The sequence below is a fragment of the Pseudophryne corroboree genome, chromosome 9 (assembly GCF_028390025.1).
Source record: "Pseudophryne corroboree isolate aPseCor3 chromosome 9, aPseCor3.hap2, whole genome shotgun sequence".
NCBI classification, from domain to species: domain Eukaryota; kingdom Metazoa; phylum Chordata; class Amphibia; order Anura; family Myobatrachidae; genus Pseudophryne; species Pseudophryne corroboree.
The window spans coordinates 402,785,034-402,805,000 of record NC_086452.1 but is presented as its reverse complement, the minus strand read 5'-3'; the positions used below and the strand labels follow the sequence as shown (position 1 = coordinate 402,805,000).

General features: G+C 44.9%; 1 long non-coding RNA gene across 1 annotated transcript in view; it reads left to right on the top strand.

The window, feature by feature from the left end:
• Nucleotides 1-6,211: 6,211 nt before the first annotated feature.
• Nucleotides 6,212-19,967, top strand: part of LOC134957079 (uncharacterized) — a 129,230-nt gene continuing 115,474 nt past the window's right edge. Inside the window, exons 1-2 of the long non-coding RNA XR_010186440.1 lie at nucleotides 6,212-6,337; nucleotides 6,677-6,764. This is a non-coding gene — a long non-coding RNA (uncharacterized LOC134957079). The remainder of the gene's footprint in view (nucleotides 6,338-6,676; nucleotides 6,765-19,967) is intronic.

Genomic DNA, 19,967 nt, shown 5'->3' with positions numbered 1-19,967 from the left:
ATAACACCGCACAGTGGTGTAACTAGGGGCCCGCAGCCCCAGCGAGCGCTTGGAGGCGCGCAGGGCTGTGGGGCACCCTAGCCGCCGCCACTGATTTCTGCTGGGAAGGAGGGATACAGAGGGCACAGTGCACAATGCGTCTCCGGCGGTAGCGGCGTGTGGGCACTTCATTTAACAGACATGCCGGTGCCGCCGGAGACGCAGGAGGTACACACAGGAGAGGCGCGCGCTGTGCCCTCCGTGTCCCTCCTTCTCGAATCGCACAGCAGCGGGGGAGCCCGTGGGGAGGGGGGGTATACCTGGCACTGGGGGAGCATATTTGGCACTGGGGTTTGGCATATTTGGCACTGGGGGAGGGCATATTTGGCACTGAGGGGGCATGTTTGGTACTGGGGGAGCATATTTGGCACTGGGTTGTATATGTGTACCTGGCACTGGGGGGGGGGGCATATATGGCACTGGGGGTAAATGTGTACCTGGCACTGGGGGGGGGGGCATATTTGGCACTGGGGGCATATGTGTACCTGGCACTGTGGGGGAATATCTGGCACTGGGGGCATATGTGGCACTGGAAGCACAGCCCTAGCAACAAGCATTACCCTCTGGTTACAAGCACAACACCCAGCTCATGAAATCCCTGGCAACAAGCATTACCCCATAGCAACGAGCATGACACCCAGTGCATGAAACCCCTGGCAACGAATATTACCCCCTGGAAATAAGCTTGAAGCCCAGCATATGATACCTCTGGCAAGAAGCGTAACACCTACAACATGAAACCCCTGGCAATGAGCATGACACCTTGAGCATGAAAACCCCTGGCACCGTGCATGGAACCAAGAGTATGAAACCCCTGGCAACGAGCTGGTAATTTAAAAGTAATTAGAAGCCTACCGTAGGACTTAATGTGTAATGGGCATTGCGGTGTGTGGCATAATGTATCACGGACATTGCGGTGTGTGTCATAATGTGTCACAGGCATTACGGTGTGTGGCATACTATATCACAGGCATTGTGGTATGTGGTATAATGTCTCAGGGGCATTGCAGTATGTGGCGTAATGTATACTGGGCATTACTATAAGGAGGAAAAATGACAAATAATGTAAGGGGCATGAATCAGGATTATTTTTTTTCCTGTGGTGGACAACGTCTGCGCGAGCAGGTTGCAAAACTGGGGTATAAGGTAGTCTTTTCCTGCAACGCCATGCCCCATTTTGCAAAGCCACGCCCATTCCAACGAAGCCACACCCTTTTTTGCTGCGTGCGCAGATTCATCGCTTTGCTAGTGCCAATTATGGGGGGGGGGTGCCAGATAATTTTTTGGCTTGGGGGAGAAAAATGTCTAGTTACGCCACTGACACCGCATGTACTGTAGTAGTGCTTCTTATACACAAAACCCCCCTGTAGTAGTGCCGCTTACACAAAATCCCTCCTGTCGTAGTGTCGCTTACACAAAATTCCCCCTGTAGTAATGCCGCTTACACAAAATGCCCCCTTAGTAGTGCCGCTTACACAAAATCCCACCCTACAGTAGTGTCGCTTACACAAAATCCCCCCTGTAGTAATGCCGCTTACACAAAATGCCCCCTTAGTAGTGCCGCTTACACAAAATCCCACCCTACAGTAGTGTCGCTTACACAAAATCCCCCCTTGTAGTAATGCCGCTTACACAAAATGCCCCCTTAGTAGTGCAGCTTACACAAAATCCCGCCTGTAGTAATGCCGCTTACACAAAATGCCCCCTTAGTAGTGCAGCTTACACAAAATCCCCCCTGTAGTAATGCTGCTTACACAAAATGCCCCCTTAGTAGTGCCGCTTACACAAAATCCCCCCTGTAGTAATGCTGCTTACACAAAATCCCCCCTGTAGTATAATGCTGCTTACACAAAATGCCCCCTTAGTAGTGCAGCTTACACAAAATCCCCCCTGTAGTAATGCTGCTTACACAAAATGCCCCCTTAGTAGTGCCACTTGCACAAAATCCCCTCTGTAGTAATGCCGCTTACACAAAATGCCCCCTTAGTAGTGCAGCTTACACAAAATCCCCCCTGTAGTAGTGCCGCTTACACAAAATGCCCCCTTAGTAGTGCAGCTTACACAAAATCCCCCCTGTAGTAATGCTGCTTACACAAAATGCCCCCTTAGTAGTGCCACTTGCACAAAATCCCCCCTTTAGTAGTGCCGCTTACACAAAATGCCCCCTTAGTAGTGCCCCTTACACAAAATCCCCCCTGTAGTAGTGCCGCTTACACAAAATCCCCCCTGTAGTAGTGCCGCTTACACAAAATCCCCCCCGTAGTAGTGCCACTGACGCAAAATTGTGCCTGTGGTAGTACCGCTTACACAAAATTGTGCCTGTGGTAGTACCGCTTACACAAAATTGTGCCTGTGGTAGTGTTGCTTACTCAAAATTGTACCTGTAGTAGTGCCGCTAACACAAAATTCCACTTGTGGTAGTGCCGCTTACACAAAATTGCACCTGTAGTAGTGCCGCTTACACACATTTTGTCCACCCAGTCACACAGATACACACAAACACACACATACACACATAGATACACACACACATAGATACACACACATACATACACACTAATACACACATACACACAGATACACACTTTCTCAAGCTCACTCACTCTCTTTACATTTTCTTACCAAAAGGAAGTCTGGCTGGCAGGAGCTTTCCATCCTTCTGTTCCTCCTCATGATCAGCCTGGTCCCGTGTAGCTCCGCCCCTCCCTTCTGTGTAGCTCCACCTCTTTTCGGGTCTTCCTTCCTGGCCTGTACAGTGCACACTCTGGCTCTGCGCTGTTACACAGTCAGGGAAGGGAGAGGACGCTTAAAGCTGCTGGCGCCGCTGCCTGTCACAGTGTGACAGGTGCAGCAGTCGGCAGCAGCAGGGGGGACAGGCGGCGCAGCAGCGGGCATTCAGAGCAGGTAGAGCGCCTCTCCTACCTGGAGCCTAGCTGCACTGCATCCCTTTGCTGAGCGGGTAGTGCTGGGCCTGCGTGAATGTGTGTGTACAAGTGGTAGGGAATATAGATTGTAAGCTCTACTGGGGCAGGGACGGATGTGAATGGCCAAATATGCTCTGTAATACGCTACAGAATATGTGTGCGCTATATAAATAACTGATAATAAATAATATTAAATACATTTGTCTGTGGTGTTTGCGTTTGCGATGTGACCTGAATCAGCCCCAAAATACAGATTAGACACACTAACATACCAAGTTTTCACAGAAATGAATAATTTTACTAATTGTTTAAACAAGCTTTCAGAATTACAGCAGGCACATTTAGCGAAGCAAATATTTTCAAGAGATCCTGCGCTATGTTGACAAGTGAAAACTGGTGTGGAAACAATGTAAAAGCACAAAAATAAGTTTCAATTTTTAAAGTTTTTATTGTACATTAAGCAACCGGTTGCTATAAAACAAGATTAATAATAAAATATCTCAGATCAATATTTATTATATCTATAGAATTTGTTATTAAAAGAGAAAGAAAATATATATTTGTTATTTAAATAATTGTGTTTAAGTTTATTACTGTTTATTTTCATTTATTTTTTATTATGTATTCTTTATTCCAACTGTTTGTGATTGCTTTATTTGTTTTTCATCATATAAAATGCTAGCAGTCATGATGTTGATCTGTATCTTATATTAATGTGTTGACTCAAAAGTAACTTGAGAAAAAAAAACTTTTCAAACCTGTATTTGCAATTTAACTTAACTTGACATGATAAATATTGATCTGCAATATTTTATTCTTATGCTTGTTTTATAGCTACAGGTTACTTAATGTACAATAAATACTTTTAATATTGAAACTTATTTTTGTGCTTTTACATTGTTTCCATACCAGTTTCCACCAGTGAACATACTGTAGCGCAGGATCTCTTGAGAATATTTGTTGCGCTCTATCCGGGTAGGATATAGTATATTATTGTTATGGATCAATGGGTCGACCTGGATAAGGGCGACCACTATTGGTTGACATGGATAAGATCAACATGGGAAAGGGTTGACGTGGGACAGGTCGACGCATGAAAAGGTCGACATGAGGTTTTTTTCATGTTTTTTGGTGTTGTTTTCTCCGTAACATGACCAGGAACCCTAATTAGTGCACTGCGTCCCCTTGTATAGCTCGCTTCAATCACCATGATGTGGGCGAGGTGCCTTGCTCCGCTACCGCTTCACTTGGAAAGGTTACTATTCCCAACCATAGTCCACGTCGAGTATAAAAAGGTCAAAATAAAATATAATAGTAAAAAACTCACGTTGACCTTTTTATGTGTCGACTTGTCCTGTGTCCTCCTTTTTCTCATGTCGACCTTGATTTTTTGTATTTTACACAGTTAGTGAACCGTAATCATTTTCTAGGCTGGTATACAACCTTTTCCCCTCAATTTCCTCAATAGATTCAGTATGATGTATTTCATTCATATTACTAAACAATTCTAGGCAGTGATTATAAAATACATGGGTTTTTTTTTGTCTATTTGAAATAAGGCAGAGTAATGGAAATAACAGTCACAGTATAAAATACTAGACAAGAATAAGTCTGACGTCACCTAGCCACAGGGCTGCCATCAGGGGGGGACTATGGGGACTGGAGTTCCAGGCCATTACAGAGAGAGGGGCCCACCATTGGCTCCTACCGCCAGTAGCAGGAGAGCTGCACCAGGTTGTGAAACAACATTGGGCTGATGCGCAGGGAGAACTTCTTAAAACAAGCCTTCCCTGCATATCAGCTCTCTGTGAACAGTTCCTGTAGGTCCACAAAGCTCCACCTACTGTACTGTATATGTAACGTCACAATGTATGACATCACATAGCGATGGAGCGGTTCCGCAGAACAGATGTGGATACAGAAGAAAAATAAAGGGGGGGCATCATGATAGGGGAACGGTAGTAGTTATATTTACATGCACCTATGGCATGCATGCTCCCAGATAAGGGGAGTGGTATCACAGGGGGTGGCATCACAGAATACGCCATCAGGTAATGATTGGCTGTTGGAGTGCATCCTGGTTTATTGCCAATGTTTCACCCTGATGAAAAGGCTGATTGGGCCTTGAAATGTTGGTCACCTGTTCCATTAGGTATGGGAGCCTGGAAGGCACCCCAGCACAATATAATTATTAAAGTTTTTAGTTGGTGGTGGCAGGTTCAGCATACTTGTTTTGGGCACTGCACTGAGACTCAGACTGCAGGACACGATCTGCCCATCTTTGAAAAGCAGAAGCAGCCAGCTGGGTCTCCAACAAGCAGCAAAGACATCTGCAGGACAGCCCTGTCACAATCACACGGGCCGCCTTCTCAAAGCTGAGGCTGAGTTTGACTGCACCTAGCATGGTTGGTAAAGGAAGTGGAGTATGAAGAGCTGGGAAACTGAGCGGTGCAGTGAGGGCTAATGAAGCCTTCTGCACCATCATAAGTAACAGTCATACTCGATGCTAGCATTTGAACCCCGCGCCTGGGCTGGACTCTGGTCAGCTGGCAGTGGGGGAGGTAGGTTGCGGTGTGAGCAGGAAGAGGCTGGAGCTGCCTCTCCATTTGTTACCACACGAACTTGCTGTTAGAGCCGCGGTGGGTCTTAGTGCCTGCCGGCTCTTTTATAAAATCTGCCTGACGGAAATAGCAGTAGTGCGGTTGCTGTTCTCCTTTTGAAAAAAAGAAGAAGTCAGAAATGACAGGGGGGGGGGGGTAGGGGGGGCACGGGCCCAAGTGCCCTCCCCCTGGATCTGCCTATGCCACAGAATTTGTTTTTTGAAGGGGGAGATTTTGTCAGTCTTTGGCTCCAGGACCCACAATTTCTAATGGCTGCCCTGCCTAGCCAATTACAACCTGCTCCTTTAAAGCTGTTTTTGAACCACAATGTCCATAATCTCTGGTCAGCCAGTACATGTAAAGCATGCTTTGCCTTTGCCCTTATCTGTAATGGTTGTTTGATATTGTGTCCAGTCTCCAAAAGTGAGAAGTTTATTGAAAATAAATCTCTCGGAATGAAAAGCAAAGTTCAGATTCCTATAAACAGGTGTGCAAATAATTCCAGATAAAGGTCAGTCCGTGCTTTTCATTTCAAAGAGATAGGTTGGTACTGCAAGAAGCTGCTTTCATTGCCAAACCCTCTGATCGCTATGCACATTCAGCGCCCTGACTTTTTTCATTTATTTAGGCTGTTATTTTTCATTTATTTTACAAGCTTAAATGGAATTGATGGCAGAGCCAAGTGAAATCTGTTTTTATTCAATTAAGCTCCCTGCAGAAATGGCTCAGTGGTCACCCAAAAGCATCTCGCAATCAAACAATGAGAAGGGGATGGTAAGTGCTTGCCAAAAGCTATCCGTGGCCACAAGCTCCCACCTGAGTATAGTTAAATATGACAGATAGTCAGCTCTGGATCACAATGTAGTTCCAGGCTTCCCATGTTTACCCGTAAAGTCCTGTCTCTTACAATAAACTGACTAGCAAATAGCAGATCAGAAAACACAAATATTTCAATGACTCTTTAGATTCTACAAAGAATGTGTCTGGACATTGTATTTTGCATACCTTCTAAACTTAAGGAGTCAAGACGAACACGTTGCTTTAGTTGGTAGACTGTTAGGGACAGCAGAGGTGACAGATCAGGTAATTTCACCACTTTCTTTTATTTTGTAGCCCCTGGTACCTACACATACAGGATTTTGGTTCTTCCATGGTTATATATAGATCTCACCTCTTCTCAGACACAGGGGGCTGATACAAAGTAAGTATTATGTCAGTTAGTATTTTGCGTGATTTTGCACTGTACATGCTCAGACGGGTGTTGATCATAGAGTCGGCAGTAACTAGGTCAACCACTATTGGTCAACAGTGATGAGCTCGATACCTTAAATAGGTCGACATGGTTGACATGAACAAGATCGACATGGTAAAAGGTTGACAATAGTTTGTTTTTCATTATTTTGGTGCCGTTTTCTTCGTAAATGACCAGGAACCCCAATTAGTGCACCGTATCCTCTCGCATTGGGGAGCAAAGCGACGCCATGCTTCGGGCAAAGTACCTCGCTCCGCTGCTGCTGCACTCGGCACAGGTTACTATTCCCAACCGTAGTCCACATGGATCGTAAAGTCTGAAAGAGTTCAAAATATGGAAAAAAAATGAAAAACTTATGTTGACCTTTTTCCGTGTCGTCCTTGTCCATGTCGATCTAGTAACCATGTCGACCTATAGACCATGTCGATCTAATGCATGTCGACCAATGGTGGTCAGCCTAATGAGTGTCGACCTCAATTCAGTTGTGGATGCCTGAGGCTGGAGTAAATATCCTTGTTGATAATTATGGGTAGCGATCACAGATAAGTGGTTGTCAGTAGAGATGTGCACTTGAAATTTTTCGGGTTTTGTGTTTTGGTTTTGGGTTCGGTTCCGCGGCCGTGTTTTGGGTTCGACCGCGTTTTGGCAAAACCTCACCAAATTTTTTTTTGTCGGATTCAGGTGTGTTTTGGATTCGGGTGTTTTTTTCAAAAAACCCTAAAAAACAGCTTAAATCATAGAATTTGGGGGTCATTTTGATCCCAAAGTATTATTAACCTCAAAAACCATAATTTCCACTCATTTTCAGTCTATTCTGAACACCTCACACCTCACAATATTATTTTTAGTCCTAAAATTTGCACCGAGGTCGCTGGATGACTAAGCTAAGCGACCCTAGTGGCCGACACAAACACCTGGCCCATCTAGGAGTGGCACTGCAGTGTCACGCAGGATGGCCCTTCCAAAAAACACTCCCCAAACAGCACATGACGCAAAGAAAAAAAGAGGCGCAATGAGGTAGCTGTGTGAGTAAGCTAAGCGACCCTAGTGGCCGACACAAACACCTGGCCCATCTAGGAGTGGCACTGCAGTGTCACGCAGGATGGCCCTTCCAAAAAACTCTCCCCAAACAGCACATGACGCAAAGAAAAAAAGAGGCGCAATGAGGTAGCTGTGTGAGTAAGCTAAGCGACCCTAGTGGCCGACACAAACACCTGGCCCATCTAGGAGTGTCACTGCAGTGTCACGCAGGATGGCCCTTCCAAAAAACACTCCCCAAACAGCACATGACGCAAAGAAAAAAAGAGGCGAAATGAGGTAGCTGTGTGAGTAAGCTAAGCGACCCTAGTGGCCGACACAAACACCTGGCCCATCTAGGAGTGGCACTGCAGTGTCACGCAGGATGGCCCTTCCAAAAAACACTCCCCAAACAGCACATGACGCAAAGAAAAAAAGAGGTGCAATGAGGTAGCTGTGTGAGTAAGCTAAGCGACCCTAGTGGCCGACACAAACACCTGGCCCATCTAGGAGTGGCACTGCAGTGTCACGCAGGATGGCCCTTCCAAAAAACACTCCCCAAACAGCACATGACGCAAAGAAAAAAAGAGGCGCAATGAGGTAGCTGTGTGAGTAAGCTAAGCGACCCTAGTGGCCGACACAAACACCTGGCCCATCTAGGAGTGGCACTGCAGTGTCACGCAGGATGGCCCTTCCAAAAAACACTCCCCAAACAGCACATGACGCAAAGAAAAAAAGAGGCGCAATGAGGTAGCTGTGTGAGTAAGCTAAGCGACCCTAGTGGCCGACACAAACACCTGGCCCATCTAGGAGTGGCACTGCAGTGTCACGCAAGATGGCCCTTCCAAAAAACACTCCCCAAACAGCACATGACGCAAAGAAAAAAAGAGGCGCAATGAGGTAGCTGTGTGAGTAAGCTAAGCGACCCTAGTGGCCGACACAAACACCTGGCCCATCTAGGAGTGGCACTGCAGTGTCACGCAGGATGGCCCTTCCAAAAAACACTCCCCAAACAGCACATGACGCAAAGAAAAATGAAAGAAAAAAGAGGTGCAAGATGGAATTGTCCTTGGGCCCTCCCACCCACCCATATGTTGTATAAACAGGACATGCACACTTTAACCAACCCATCATTTCAGTGACAGGGTCTGCCACACGACTGTGACTGAAATGACGGGTTGGTTTGGACCCCCACCAAAAAAGAAGCAATTAATCTCTCCTTGCACAAACTGGCTCTACAGAGGCAAGATGTCCACCTCATCATCATCCTCCGATATATCACCGTGTACATCCCCCTCCTCACAGATTATCAATTCGTCCCCACTGGAATCCACCATCTCAGCTCCCTGTGTACTTTGTGGAGGCAATTGCTGCTGGTCAATGTCTCCACGGAGGAATTGATTATAATTCATTTTAATGAACATCATCTTCTCCACATTTTCTGGAAGTAACCTCGTACGCCGATTGCTGACAAGGTGAGCGGCGGCACTAAACACTCTTTCGGAGTACACACTTGTGGGAGGGCAACTTAGGTAGAATAAAGCCAGTTTGTGCAAGGGCCTCCAAATTGCCTCTTTTTCCTGCCAGTATAAGTACGGACTGTCTGACGTGCCTACTTGGATGTGGTCACTCATATAATCCTCCACCATTCTTTCAATGGGGAGAGAATCATATGCAGTGACAGTAGACGACATGTCCGTAATCGTTGTCAGGTCCTTCAGTCCGGACCAGATGTCAGCATCAGCAGTTGCTCCAGACTGCCCCGCATCACCGCCAGCGGGTGGGCTCGGAATTCTGAGACTTTTCCTCGCACCCCCAGTTGCGGGAGAATGTGAAGGAGGAGATGTTGACAGGTCCCGTTCCGCTTGACTTGACAATTTTCTCACCAGCAGGTCTTTGAACCCCAGCAGACTTGTGTGTGCCGGAAAGAGAGATCCAAGGTAGGTTTTAAATCTAGGATCGAGCACGGTGGCCAAAATGTAGTGCTCTGATTTCAACAGATTGACCACCCGTGAATCCTTGTTAAGCGAATTAAGGGCTCCATCCACAAGTCCCACATGCCTAGCGGAATCGCTCTGTGTTAGCTCCTTCTTCAATGTCTCCAGCTTCTTCTGCAAAAGCCTGATGAGGTGAATGACCTGACTCAGGCTGGCAGTGTCTGAACTGACTTCACGTGTGGCAAGTTCAAAAGGTTGCAGAACCTTGCACAACGTTGAAATCATTCTCCACTGCGCTTGAGACAAGTGCATTCCACCTCCTATATCGTGCTCAATTGTATAGGCTTGAATGGCCTTTTGCTGCTCCTCCAACCTCTGAAGCATATATAGGGTTGAATTCCACCTCGTTACCACTTCTTGCTTCAGATGATGGCAGAGCAGGTTCAGGCGTTTTTGGTGGTGCTCCAGTCTTCTGTACGTGGTGCCTGTACGCCGAAAGTGTCCCGCAATTCTTCTGGCCACCGACAGCATCTCTTGCACGCCCCTCTCGTTTTTTAAATAATTCTGCACCACCAAATTCAAGGTATGTGCAAAACATGGGACGTGCTGGAATTTGCCCATATTTAATGCACACACAATATTGCTGGCGTTGTCCGATGCCACAAATCCACAGGAGAGTCCAATTGGGGTAAGCCATTCCGCGATGATCTTCCTCAGTTGCCGTAAGAGGTTTTCAGCTGTGTGCGTATTCTGGAAACCGGTGATACAAAGCGTAGCCTGCCTAGGAAAGAGTTGGCGTTTGCGAGATGCTGCTACTGGTGCCGCCGCTGCTGTTCTTGCGGCGGGAGTCCATACATCTACCCAGTGGGCTGTCACAGTCATATAGTCCTGACCCTGCCCTGCTCCACTTGTCCACATGTCCGTGGTTAAGTGGACATTGGGTACAACTGCATTTTTTAGGACACTGGTGAGTCTTTTTCTGACGTCCGTGTACATTCTCGGTATCGCCTGCCTAGAGAAGTGGAACCTAGATGGTATTTGGTAACGGGGGCACACTACCTCAAGAAATTGTCTAGTTCCCTGTGAACTAACGGCGGATACCGGACGCACGTCTAACACCAACATAGTTGTCAAGGCCTCAGTTATCCGCTTTGCAACAGGATGACTGCTGTGATATTTCATCATCCTCGCAAAGGACTGTTGGACAGTCAATTGCTTGGTGGAAGTAGTAAAAGTGGGCTTACGACTTCCCCTCTGGGATGACCATCGACTCCCAGCAGCAACAACAGCAGCGCCAGCAGCAGTAGGCGTTACATGCAAGGATGCATCGGAGGAATCCCAGGCAGGAGAGGACTCGTCAGAATTGCCAGTGACATGGCCTGCAGGACTATTGGCATTCCTGGGGAAGGAGGAAATTGACACTGAGGGAGTTGGTGGGGTGGTTTGCGTGAGCTTGGTTACAAGAGGAAGGGATTTACTGGTCAGTGGACTGCTTCCGCTGTCGCCCAAAGTTTTTGAACTTGTCACTGACTTATTATGAATGCGCTGCAGGTGACGTATAAGGGAGGATGTTCCGAGGTGGTTAACGTCCTTACCCCTACTTATTACAGCTTGACAAAGGCAACACACGGCTTGACAAATGTTGTCCGCATTTCTGGTGAAATACTTCCACACCGAAGAGCTGATTTTTTTGGTATTTTCACCAGGCATGTCAATGGCCATATTCCTCCCACGGACAACAGGTGTCTCCCCGGGTGCCTGACTTAAACAAACCACCTCACCATCAGAATCCTCCTTGTCAATTTCCTCCCCAGCACCAGCAACACCCATATCCTCCTCATCCTGGTGTACTTCAACACTGACATCTTCAATCTGACTATCAGGAACTGGACTGCGGGTGCTCCTTCCAGCACTTGCAGGGGGCGTGCAAATGGTGGAAGGCGCATGCTCTTCACGTCCAGTGTTAGGAAGGTCAGGCATCGCAACCGACACAATTTGACTCTCCTTGTGGATTTGGGATTTCGAAGAACGCACAGTTCTTTGCTGTGCTTTTGCCAGCTTGAGTCTTTTCATTTTTCTAGCGAGAGGCTGAGTGCTTCCATCCTCATGTGAAGCTGAACCACTAGCCATGAACATAGGCCAGGGCCTCAGCCGTTCCTTGCCACTCCGTGTGGTAAATGGCATATTGGCAAGTTTACGCTTCTCCTCCGACAATTTTATTTTAGATTTTTGAGTCCTTTTTTTACTGATATTTGGTCTTTTGGATTTTACATGCTCTGTACTATGACATTGGGCATCGGCCTTGGCAGACGACGTTGATGGCATTTCATCGTCTCGGCCATGACTAGTGGCAGCAGCTTCAGCACGAGGTGGAAGTCGATCTTGATCTTTCCCTATTTTTGGAACCTCAACATTTTTGTTCTCCATATTTTAATAGGCACAACTAAAAGGCACCTCAGGTAAACAATGGAGATGGATGGATACTAGTATACTTATGGATGACGAGCGACTGCCGACACAGAGGTAGCTACAGCCGTGGACTACCGTCCTGTGTCTGCTGCTAATATATAGACTGGATGATAATGAGATAAAATTAAAATATATATATATATCACACTAGTACTGCAGCCGGACAGGTATATATTATGTAATGACGGACCTGCTGGACACTGTCTGTCAGCACTGCAGACTCCTAAAGTAAGCTACTAGTATCAAGAAGATATAAAAAAAAAAACCACGGGTAGGTGGTATACAATTATGGATGGACGAGCGACTGCCGACACAGAGGTAGCTACAGCCGTGGACTACCGTACTGTGTCTGCTGCTAATATAGACTGGATGATAATGAGATAAAATTAAAATATATATATATATATATCACACTAGTACTGCAGCCGGACAGGTATATATTATGTAATGACGGACCTGCTGGAAACTGTCTGTCAGCACTGCAGACTCCTAAAGTAAGCTACTAGTATCAAGAAGATAGAAAAAAAAAACCACGGGTAGGTGGTATACAATTATGGATGGACGAGCGACTGCCGACACAGAGGTAGCTACAGCCGTGGACTACCGTACTGTGTCTGCTGCTAATATATAGACTGGATGATAATGAGATAAAATTAAAATATATATATATATATATATATATATCACACTAGTACTGCAGCCGGACAGGTATATATTATGTAATGACGGACCTGCTGGACACTGTCTGTCAGCACTGCAGACTCCTAAAGTAAGCTACTAGTATCAAGAAGATAGAAAAAAAAAAACCACGGGTAGGTGGTATACAATTATGGATGGACGAGCGACTGCCGACACAGAGGTAGCTACAGCCGTGGACTACCGTACTGTGTCTGCTGCTAATATAGACTGGATGATAATGAGATAAAATTAAAATATATATATATATCACACTAGTACTGCAGCCGGACAGGTATATATTATGTAATGACGGACCTGCTGGACACTGTCTGTCAGACTCAGCACTGCAGACTCCTAAAGTAAGCTACTAGTATCAAGAAGATAGAAAAAAAAAAAACCACGGGTAGGTGGTATACAATTATGGATGGACGAGCGACTGCCGACACAGAGGTAGCTACAGCCGTGGACTACCGTACTGTGTCTGCTGCTAATATAGACTGGATGATAATGAGATAAAATTAAAATATATATATATCACACTAGTACTGCAGCCGGACAGGTATATATTATGTAATGACGGACCTGCTGGACACTGTCTGCAGAATGCGTTTATAAAAACACCACACGACGAGTGTTTAACTTTTTCAGGCAGACAATCACAATATACTGGTGGTCAGCAGACAATCACAATACTGGTGGTCAGTGGTCACTGGTCAGTCACACTGGCAGTGGCACTCTGGCAGCAAAAGTGTGCACTGCACTGTACTTAAAATATGTACTCCTGCTATAACTGCTCCCCAGTCTCCCCCACAATTAAGCTGTGTGAGCAGTGAGCACTCAGCACAGTCAGATAATGATATACAGTATTACATATGATGCAGCACACTGGGCTGAGCACAGATATGGTATGTGACTGTGTCACACTGTGTATCGTTTTTTTTCAGGCAGAGAACGGATTAATTAAACTGGTGGTCACTGGTCACACTATCAGCAGCAAGTAGTACTCCTCCTAATAATATGCTCCCAAAAATTTGTGTCTCTCTCTAGTACTCTAGTCTAAACGGAGAGGACGCCAGCCACGTCCTCTCCCTATCAATCTCAATGCACGTGTGAAAATGGCGGCGACGCGCGGCTCCTTATATAGAATCCGAGTCTCGCGATAGAATACGAGCCTCGCGAGAATCCGACAGCGGGATGATGACGTTCGGGCGCGCTCGGGTTAACCGTGCAAGGCGGGAAGATCCGAGTCGCTCGGCCCCGTGTAAAAAAACCTGAAGTTCGGGCGGGTTCGGATTCCGAGGAACCGAACCCGCTCATCTCTAGTTGTCAGTGCTCTAAAATAAATGATGTTCCTGTCACAGCCATTTTGAAGGGGCCCCATCTCAGTGCTTCTAGAGAGACACCTTTCTCCAAAGCGGTTGTTCATTTTGTTCCCCATAGTAGTGCCCTAGTTAATTATATGCCCCATTATCAGTGAGAGGCAGCACAAGCTGGGCCCATTGCAATGTTGGGGCCTGCAGCTGGCAGCACTATAATTAGACTGACTCGTTACCATTAGTACGCCACTGCGCTGCCATGCCACTGCAGCCCATAGTAAATAAGGGATGCGGTTCGGCCAGAGGAGAGGTCCCCATCTTCCCCTTTCCTCCCTCCTCTCCTCCTCTTTGCTCCCTCCCCCTCTACTTCCGTGGTCTCTCCCTTACTCCCTGGCATTTCCTTCCTCAAGTCTGGGAGCGACATCCTCTCCTCCTGCTCAGGCCTTTACCATGCACTCCTGGCTGTCTTGTGCCTCGTCCTGCTCTGCTCACCTAGCAGCTACAGTTGTGGTGGGATGCAGTCGGAATCCCGGTGGTCAGGATACCGACTCCGGAATCCCAACCACTGACAATGGCGACTTTTGTGGCTAAAGTGCTTGGTTTCTTTTGGCTCCCACAAAACAAGTTATCATTGGCTTAAGGCAGCTAACAGAGTTGTCAATCTTCTCTGCAGTTGAAAGAGGTCATTCTCCTGATCCGATTCTTCACCCTCATCACTGTTAATATCATCATCACTCAATATTAACTCATTCCCATTGGAGTCTACCGTTAAAGTACTTTGACATATTTGGTAGGAAAGGTCTTCCTTATGGAATTTGTACTGTAGTTAATTTTTATGAACATCAGCTTATTCCATATTTTTGGGACGTAGCCTCATACGCTGATCACTAACAAGGTTCCTGGATGTGCTAAATACTCATTCATGGGCAGCTTAAGTAAAGCAAAGCTCCAAATTGCCTTGTCAAAGGGACTCTCTGACATGCTAACTGTACATTGTCATTAAAATAATCCTCCACCATTCTATATGTTTACTGTATCATACTGAGTCACGGGAGAGGTGTCAATATTTTTGGGCAATTCTTTTAGGCCTTAAAAGAATCATAATGTTGTTTTACTCTTGTGCACTGAGTGGACTCATCCCCAGTGGGGAAAGGTTCGTTTTTGCCTGAAAGCAGCAGTTGAAAAAGAAACTGAAGCAGGAGACTTTGCTGTGTTATGTGTCACATGAGCTGACGACTTTGCATCTCTTTGCATCTCTTCAGATCTGTGTCAGTTGGAAAGAAAGACATTGTGTACACCTTAAACCTGGGATCAAACATGGTTTCCAAAATGTAGTAATCCGATTGCAAGACGTTTTGCTCCTGGTGAAGCAAATAAAGAACTTAATCTACAAGTCCAACATACTCAAAGAAACTGCTTGTTTCATCTCATCCTTCAGTTTGTTGACAGGTCAAAAAGTCGATGTGAGTTTTTCATGTTTTTTTCATTGAAACCAACTTGTTCATACTTTACCATCCCAGTGGACCTGGAGGGGGAATATAATAGTGTGAGTGCAGTGAGGCATCGTGCCAGAAGCATGGCAAGCGCAGCGAACCATTTAAGGGGACGCGGTACACTTATATGATGTCCTATGTCGACATACACAAAAAACCTGAAAAACGTGTGTCGACTTTTTGACCTGTCGACATTTTAAGTGTCTGTATTTTGACCTCATTGGTATTTTAAATGTCGGTATTTTGACCTTGTCGGGATTTTGGTTAGTTGTTGTTGGTATTTTGACCTTCTGGATTTTGCTTGTAGTTATTTCATACTAAACCCATTTTCTTGGTCCCCTTCTGGGATTAAGATTCACCCCATCATCAGCAGCCCTGGCATGAAAGATTACTTCTGGGGAATCCCGGATAGAGGAGGAGTAAATTAGTCTTTGTAAATTGTTTGCAGGACTACCTCTTATCATAAATGAGGAGATTGATGATGAAGGTGTAGGCATTGGAGATTGCATGTGCTGTGATCAAGCTAAGAGCTGGGTGCTAGCTGATGCTATAATATATATATATATATATATATATATATATATATATATATATATATAAAATATCTACTATAATGGAAACTACTGAGGAGGAAAGGGATTTAGGAGTCATTATTTCAAGTGATTAGAAGGCAGGAAAGCAATGCGACAAAGCAATGAGAAAGTCAAGTCAGATGCTTGGTTGCATAGGGAGAGGAATCAGTAGCAGGAAAAAAGAAGTGATAATGCCACTGTATAGGTCATTGGTATGGCCCCATCTGGAATACTGTGCCCAGTTCTGGAGAACATATCTCCAGAAGGATATAAATACATTAGAGAGTGTACAAAGAAGGGCAACTAAAATGGTACATGGCCTACATCACAAAAACATACCCGGAAAGGCTAAAAGATCTTAGCATGTATATTTGGGGGAGAGAAGGGAAAGGGGAGACATGATAGAAACTTTCAAATATATCAAGGGTCTTAACAAAGTTCAGGAGGGAAACATTCTTCAAAGGAAGAGAAGTATTAGAACTCGAGGATATACACTGAGACTGGAGGGGGGGGGGGGGTTCAGAGGAAATTTAACGAAAAAATTACTTCACAGAAAGGGTAGTGCATAAGTGGAATAGCCTCCCATAAGAGGTGGTAGAGGCTAAGACTGTAGAGCAATTTTAACATGCTTGGGATAGGCATATGAATATCCTTACAAAGAATTAAGGTTAAACAGGGTTGAGATTGCCGAAAGCAGTGGTTTCCAAACTTTTTTGAATCACGGCGCCCTAGAGTATCAGAATTTTTTTCATGGCACCCCTAGGCCAAACATTTCTTATTGAGAAATTTAGAAAGAAACATTAAATAAAGTATATTGTGTTTATATGTCATCCTTAGGGTCAGTTGTGTGGTGAGGTGAGGGACAAGATTTGCTTCTGTTTGTCCCCATATTTTATGACTGACAGCCACCAGCACTAGTTTTTCCTATTATATTGACCATAAATAATTTGAATTGGTCCTGGACCACCAATCCAAAGCACCCCTGCAAATGTCCCGAGGCACCCGTGGGAGCCACGGCACACAGTTTGGGAACCACTGGCCTAAAGGATAAAAAAAGGGGCAGGCTAGATGGGCCAAGTGGTTCTTATCTGCCGTCAAATTATATGTTTCTATGCTGGCCTGCTTGGTGTTATTTTACCATTTTTCCCCCAGATTATTCCCAAATACTTTTACATGAACTCTTTCCATATGATGTAACAGGGAGGAGGATCCTAGATGGTTAACTTCCCTACCTCTACTTATTGTGGCTTCACAAATGGTAGAGATGGTTTGACAATTATTGTAAAGATTTGGGTAAAAATAATTACACACTTAAGAGGTGGATTTTTTGGTCCCATTTCTAGACATGACAAGGGCTTTCTTTATATCATGGGCAAGGACTGCTGCCACTAGTGGCTGACTTACACAAACAGCATCCTCATCATCAACATCCTCATTAGCATCAGATACACAGATATCCCCCCTCATCCTGTTCACTTCCACAGTATCATCCTCAAAATGTATGTTACCATCTTTATATGCACTGGTCATCCCCACATATACAGTGGGTGGAGAAATGGTGAAAGAAGGCTTCTCTATGAGTACAGTGACAGAAATGTCAGACTCACATATAGCCAATGCGGACACCACTGGTCTCTCCTCAGGGATTTGTGAACACACAGTTTGTTCTTCAGCCTTAGTGTACTTCTTTTTTTTGGGTACTGATTTGTCTGTTTTAAAGACTATAGAAGAAGGTGCCTGACTGCGCTGCGCCCTGGCTTCCACAATAGGCATTTTTCTAGTGCATGAAACAGCAGTAACACTAGTAGGGCCACTACTCACATACATACTGTAGGCCATAGCCTGATCCTTTCCTTGCCATTGCGTGTGGTGTATGGCATGTTGGCAATATTTGGCTTTAAATGTTCCCTTTATTATTAGAGGTGATGTTTTCTTTAATATTGGAAATATTTCGATTTCAGGTGCCCTTTCTTAAACTTTGTGTCTCCTGGACAACCTTCTGTAGATGTTGAAGTACTGTACTATCATGACTGGCAGCACCTGCAGCACTAGTAGTGGATTGCTGCTCCTACTTTTTGACTGATCCATATCCATATGTCTTTTTTTCACAGACTGCTGTGACTAACTGTGCTTACAGTAATGGTGGCACACTGACACCTAATGATCGTTATTACAATGGGGTAGAAGCTGGAGGTGCAAAAGCTGGAGGGTGCAATAGCTGGAGGTGTAGGAGTTTGTGTGAGAATGCCCATATTTTTAAAGTGGCAATCATTTACAAAGCAAATCCAGGTTAGTTTTGTCTTGTAAATGATTACCACTTTAAAAATATGAACATTCTCGCACAAACTCCCACACCTCTGGCTTCTCGCACCAGATTATCTGTACCCCAATATCTGAAAAACAAAGATGCATTTTTTTTCCCTTTTCTTACAAACTGATAAAACTCACTGTACTTATATAATTTTAGCACACTGGCACCTAATGAATGTTAACTTATTATTTTACCTGAACAACACACAAAAGTTTTTTTTTTTTTTTAACGCACTGCTGCGACTCACTGCGCTTACAGTAATGGTGGCACACTGGCACCTAATGAATGTTATTTTTTGTCAGTTTTAATTTAGTTTTTTAACATGGTGCCTGAACTGAGCAACATAGTGCAGTGTTAAAAAATAAAATCTGTGTTTTGTTGTTCAGGATCTGTACTTAAAAAAATGTTGTGCAATGAGTACAAGCATATTTAAAAAATGACTCTTTTGTTGATAGCATTATTAGTGAAAATGCCGGTACATCTCTACGTAACAAAGAAATAAGTGACTTGTGGTAGATCTACAGTGGACAGTAAATTCTTAGATTATAAAGGTATATATGGCTATTTTCAAGTTCCCAGTGGGATGCCGGATGTTGGTGATCTGGTGCCAGTGTCCTGAGTAGTGTCGGGATTCCGGTGTTGGTCACATGACCGCCGGCATCCCGATCCCCGGGATGTTGAATGCATCCCACCATGTCTGCTTAAAGGGAATATTGGTAAATCTCCACTTTTTCAATACTCCAAAAAGCAATCTCCATATATCATTTAAATGCAGAAATAATTGATTCCTGCATGGTAAAGTGTAGAGAATCTAGCTAAATGAAATTTGCTAAATAAACTATATAAATCTCCAGAAAAAATCTTACTGGTTTTAGATAGTTAAAATTGCCTGAAAACCAGTGAGAAAAATCAAATGACCAATGGCCAAAGCATGTAAATTGGCATGGAAAGCCCATGGAAATGTATTGCTCAATAAAATGAATGTTAAAAATGCTCCATTACTTAACTAAACATTTTATATATTTTTTTTCTATTTAATAATAATGTGGGGTGTCAGGAACTGTTCTACGATAGTGCTGCATTGTTTAGGACTGGAGGTCAGTGCCTTCCCAGCCAATGGAAAGCTGTCAGTATGTAATGTGAGCTTTTCCATTCATTTCAAATGGCTTTCAAATTATTTTGAAAGCTGTAAATTTGCTCTACAGTGGTCCAGTCAGGTTATGGTTAGGCTGCGGTGGTGGTGGGTGGGTGTTAGGTTTAGCCACCACCGGGAGGGTTAGGGTTAGGCTGCGGGGAGGAATGGTTACTGTTAGGGGGCAAATGGGGGAAGGTAAGTATACCTACCTTCCCCTGTCGGGA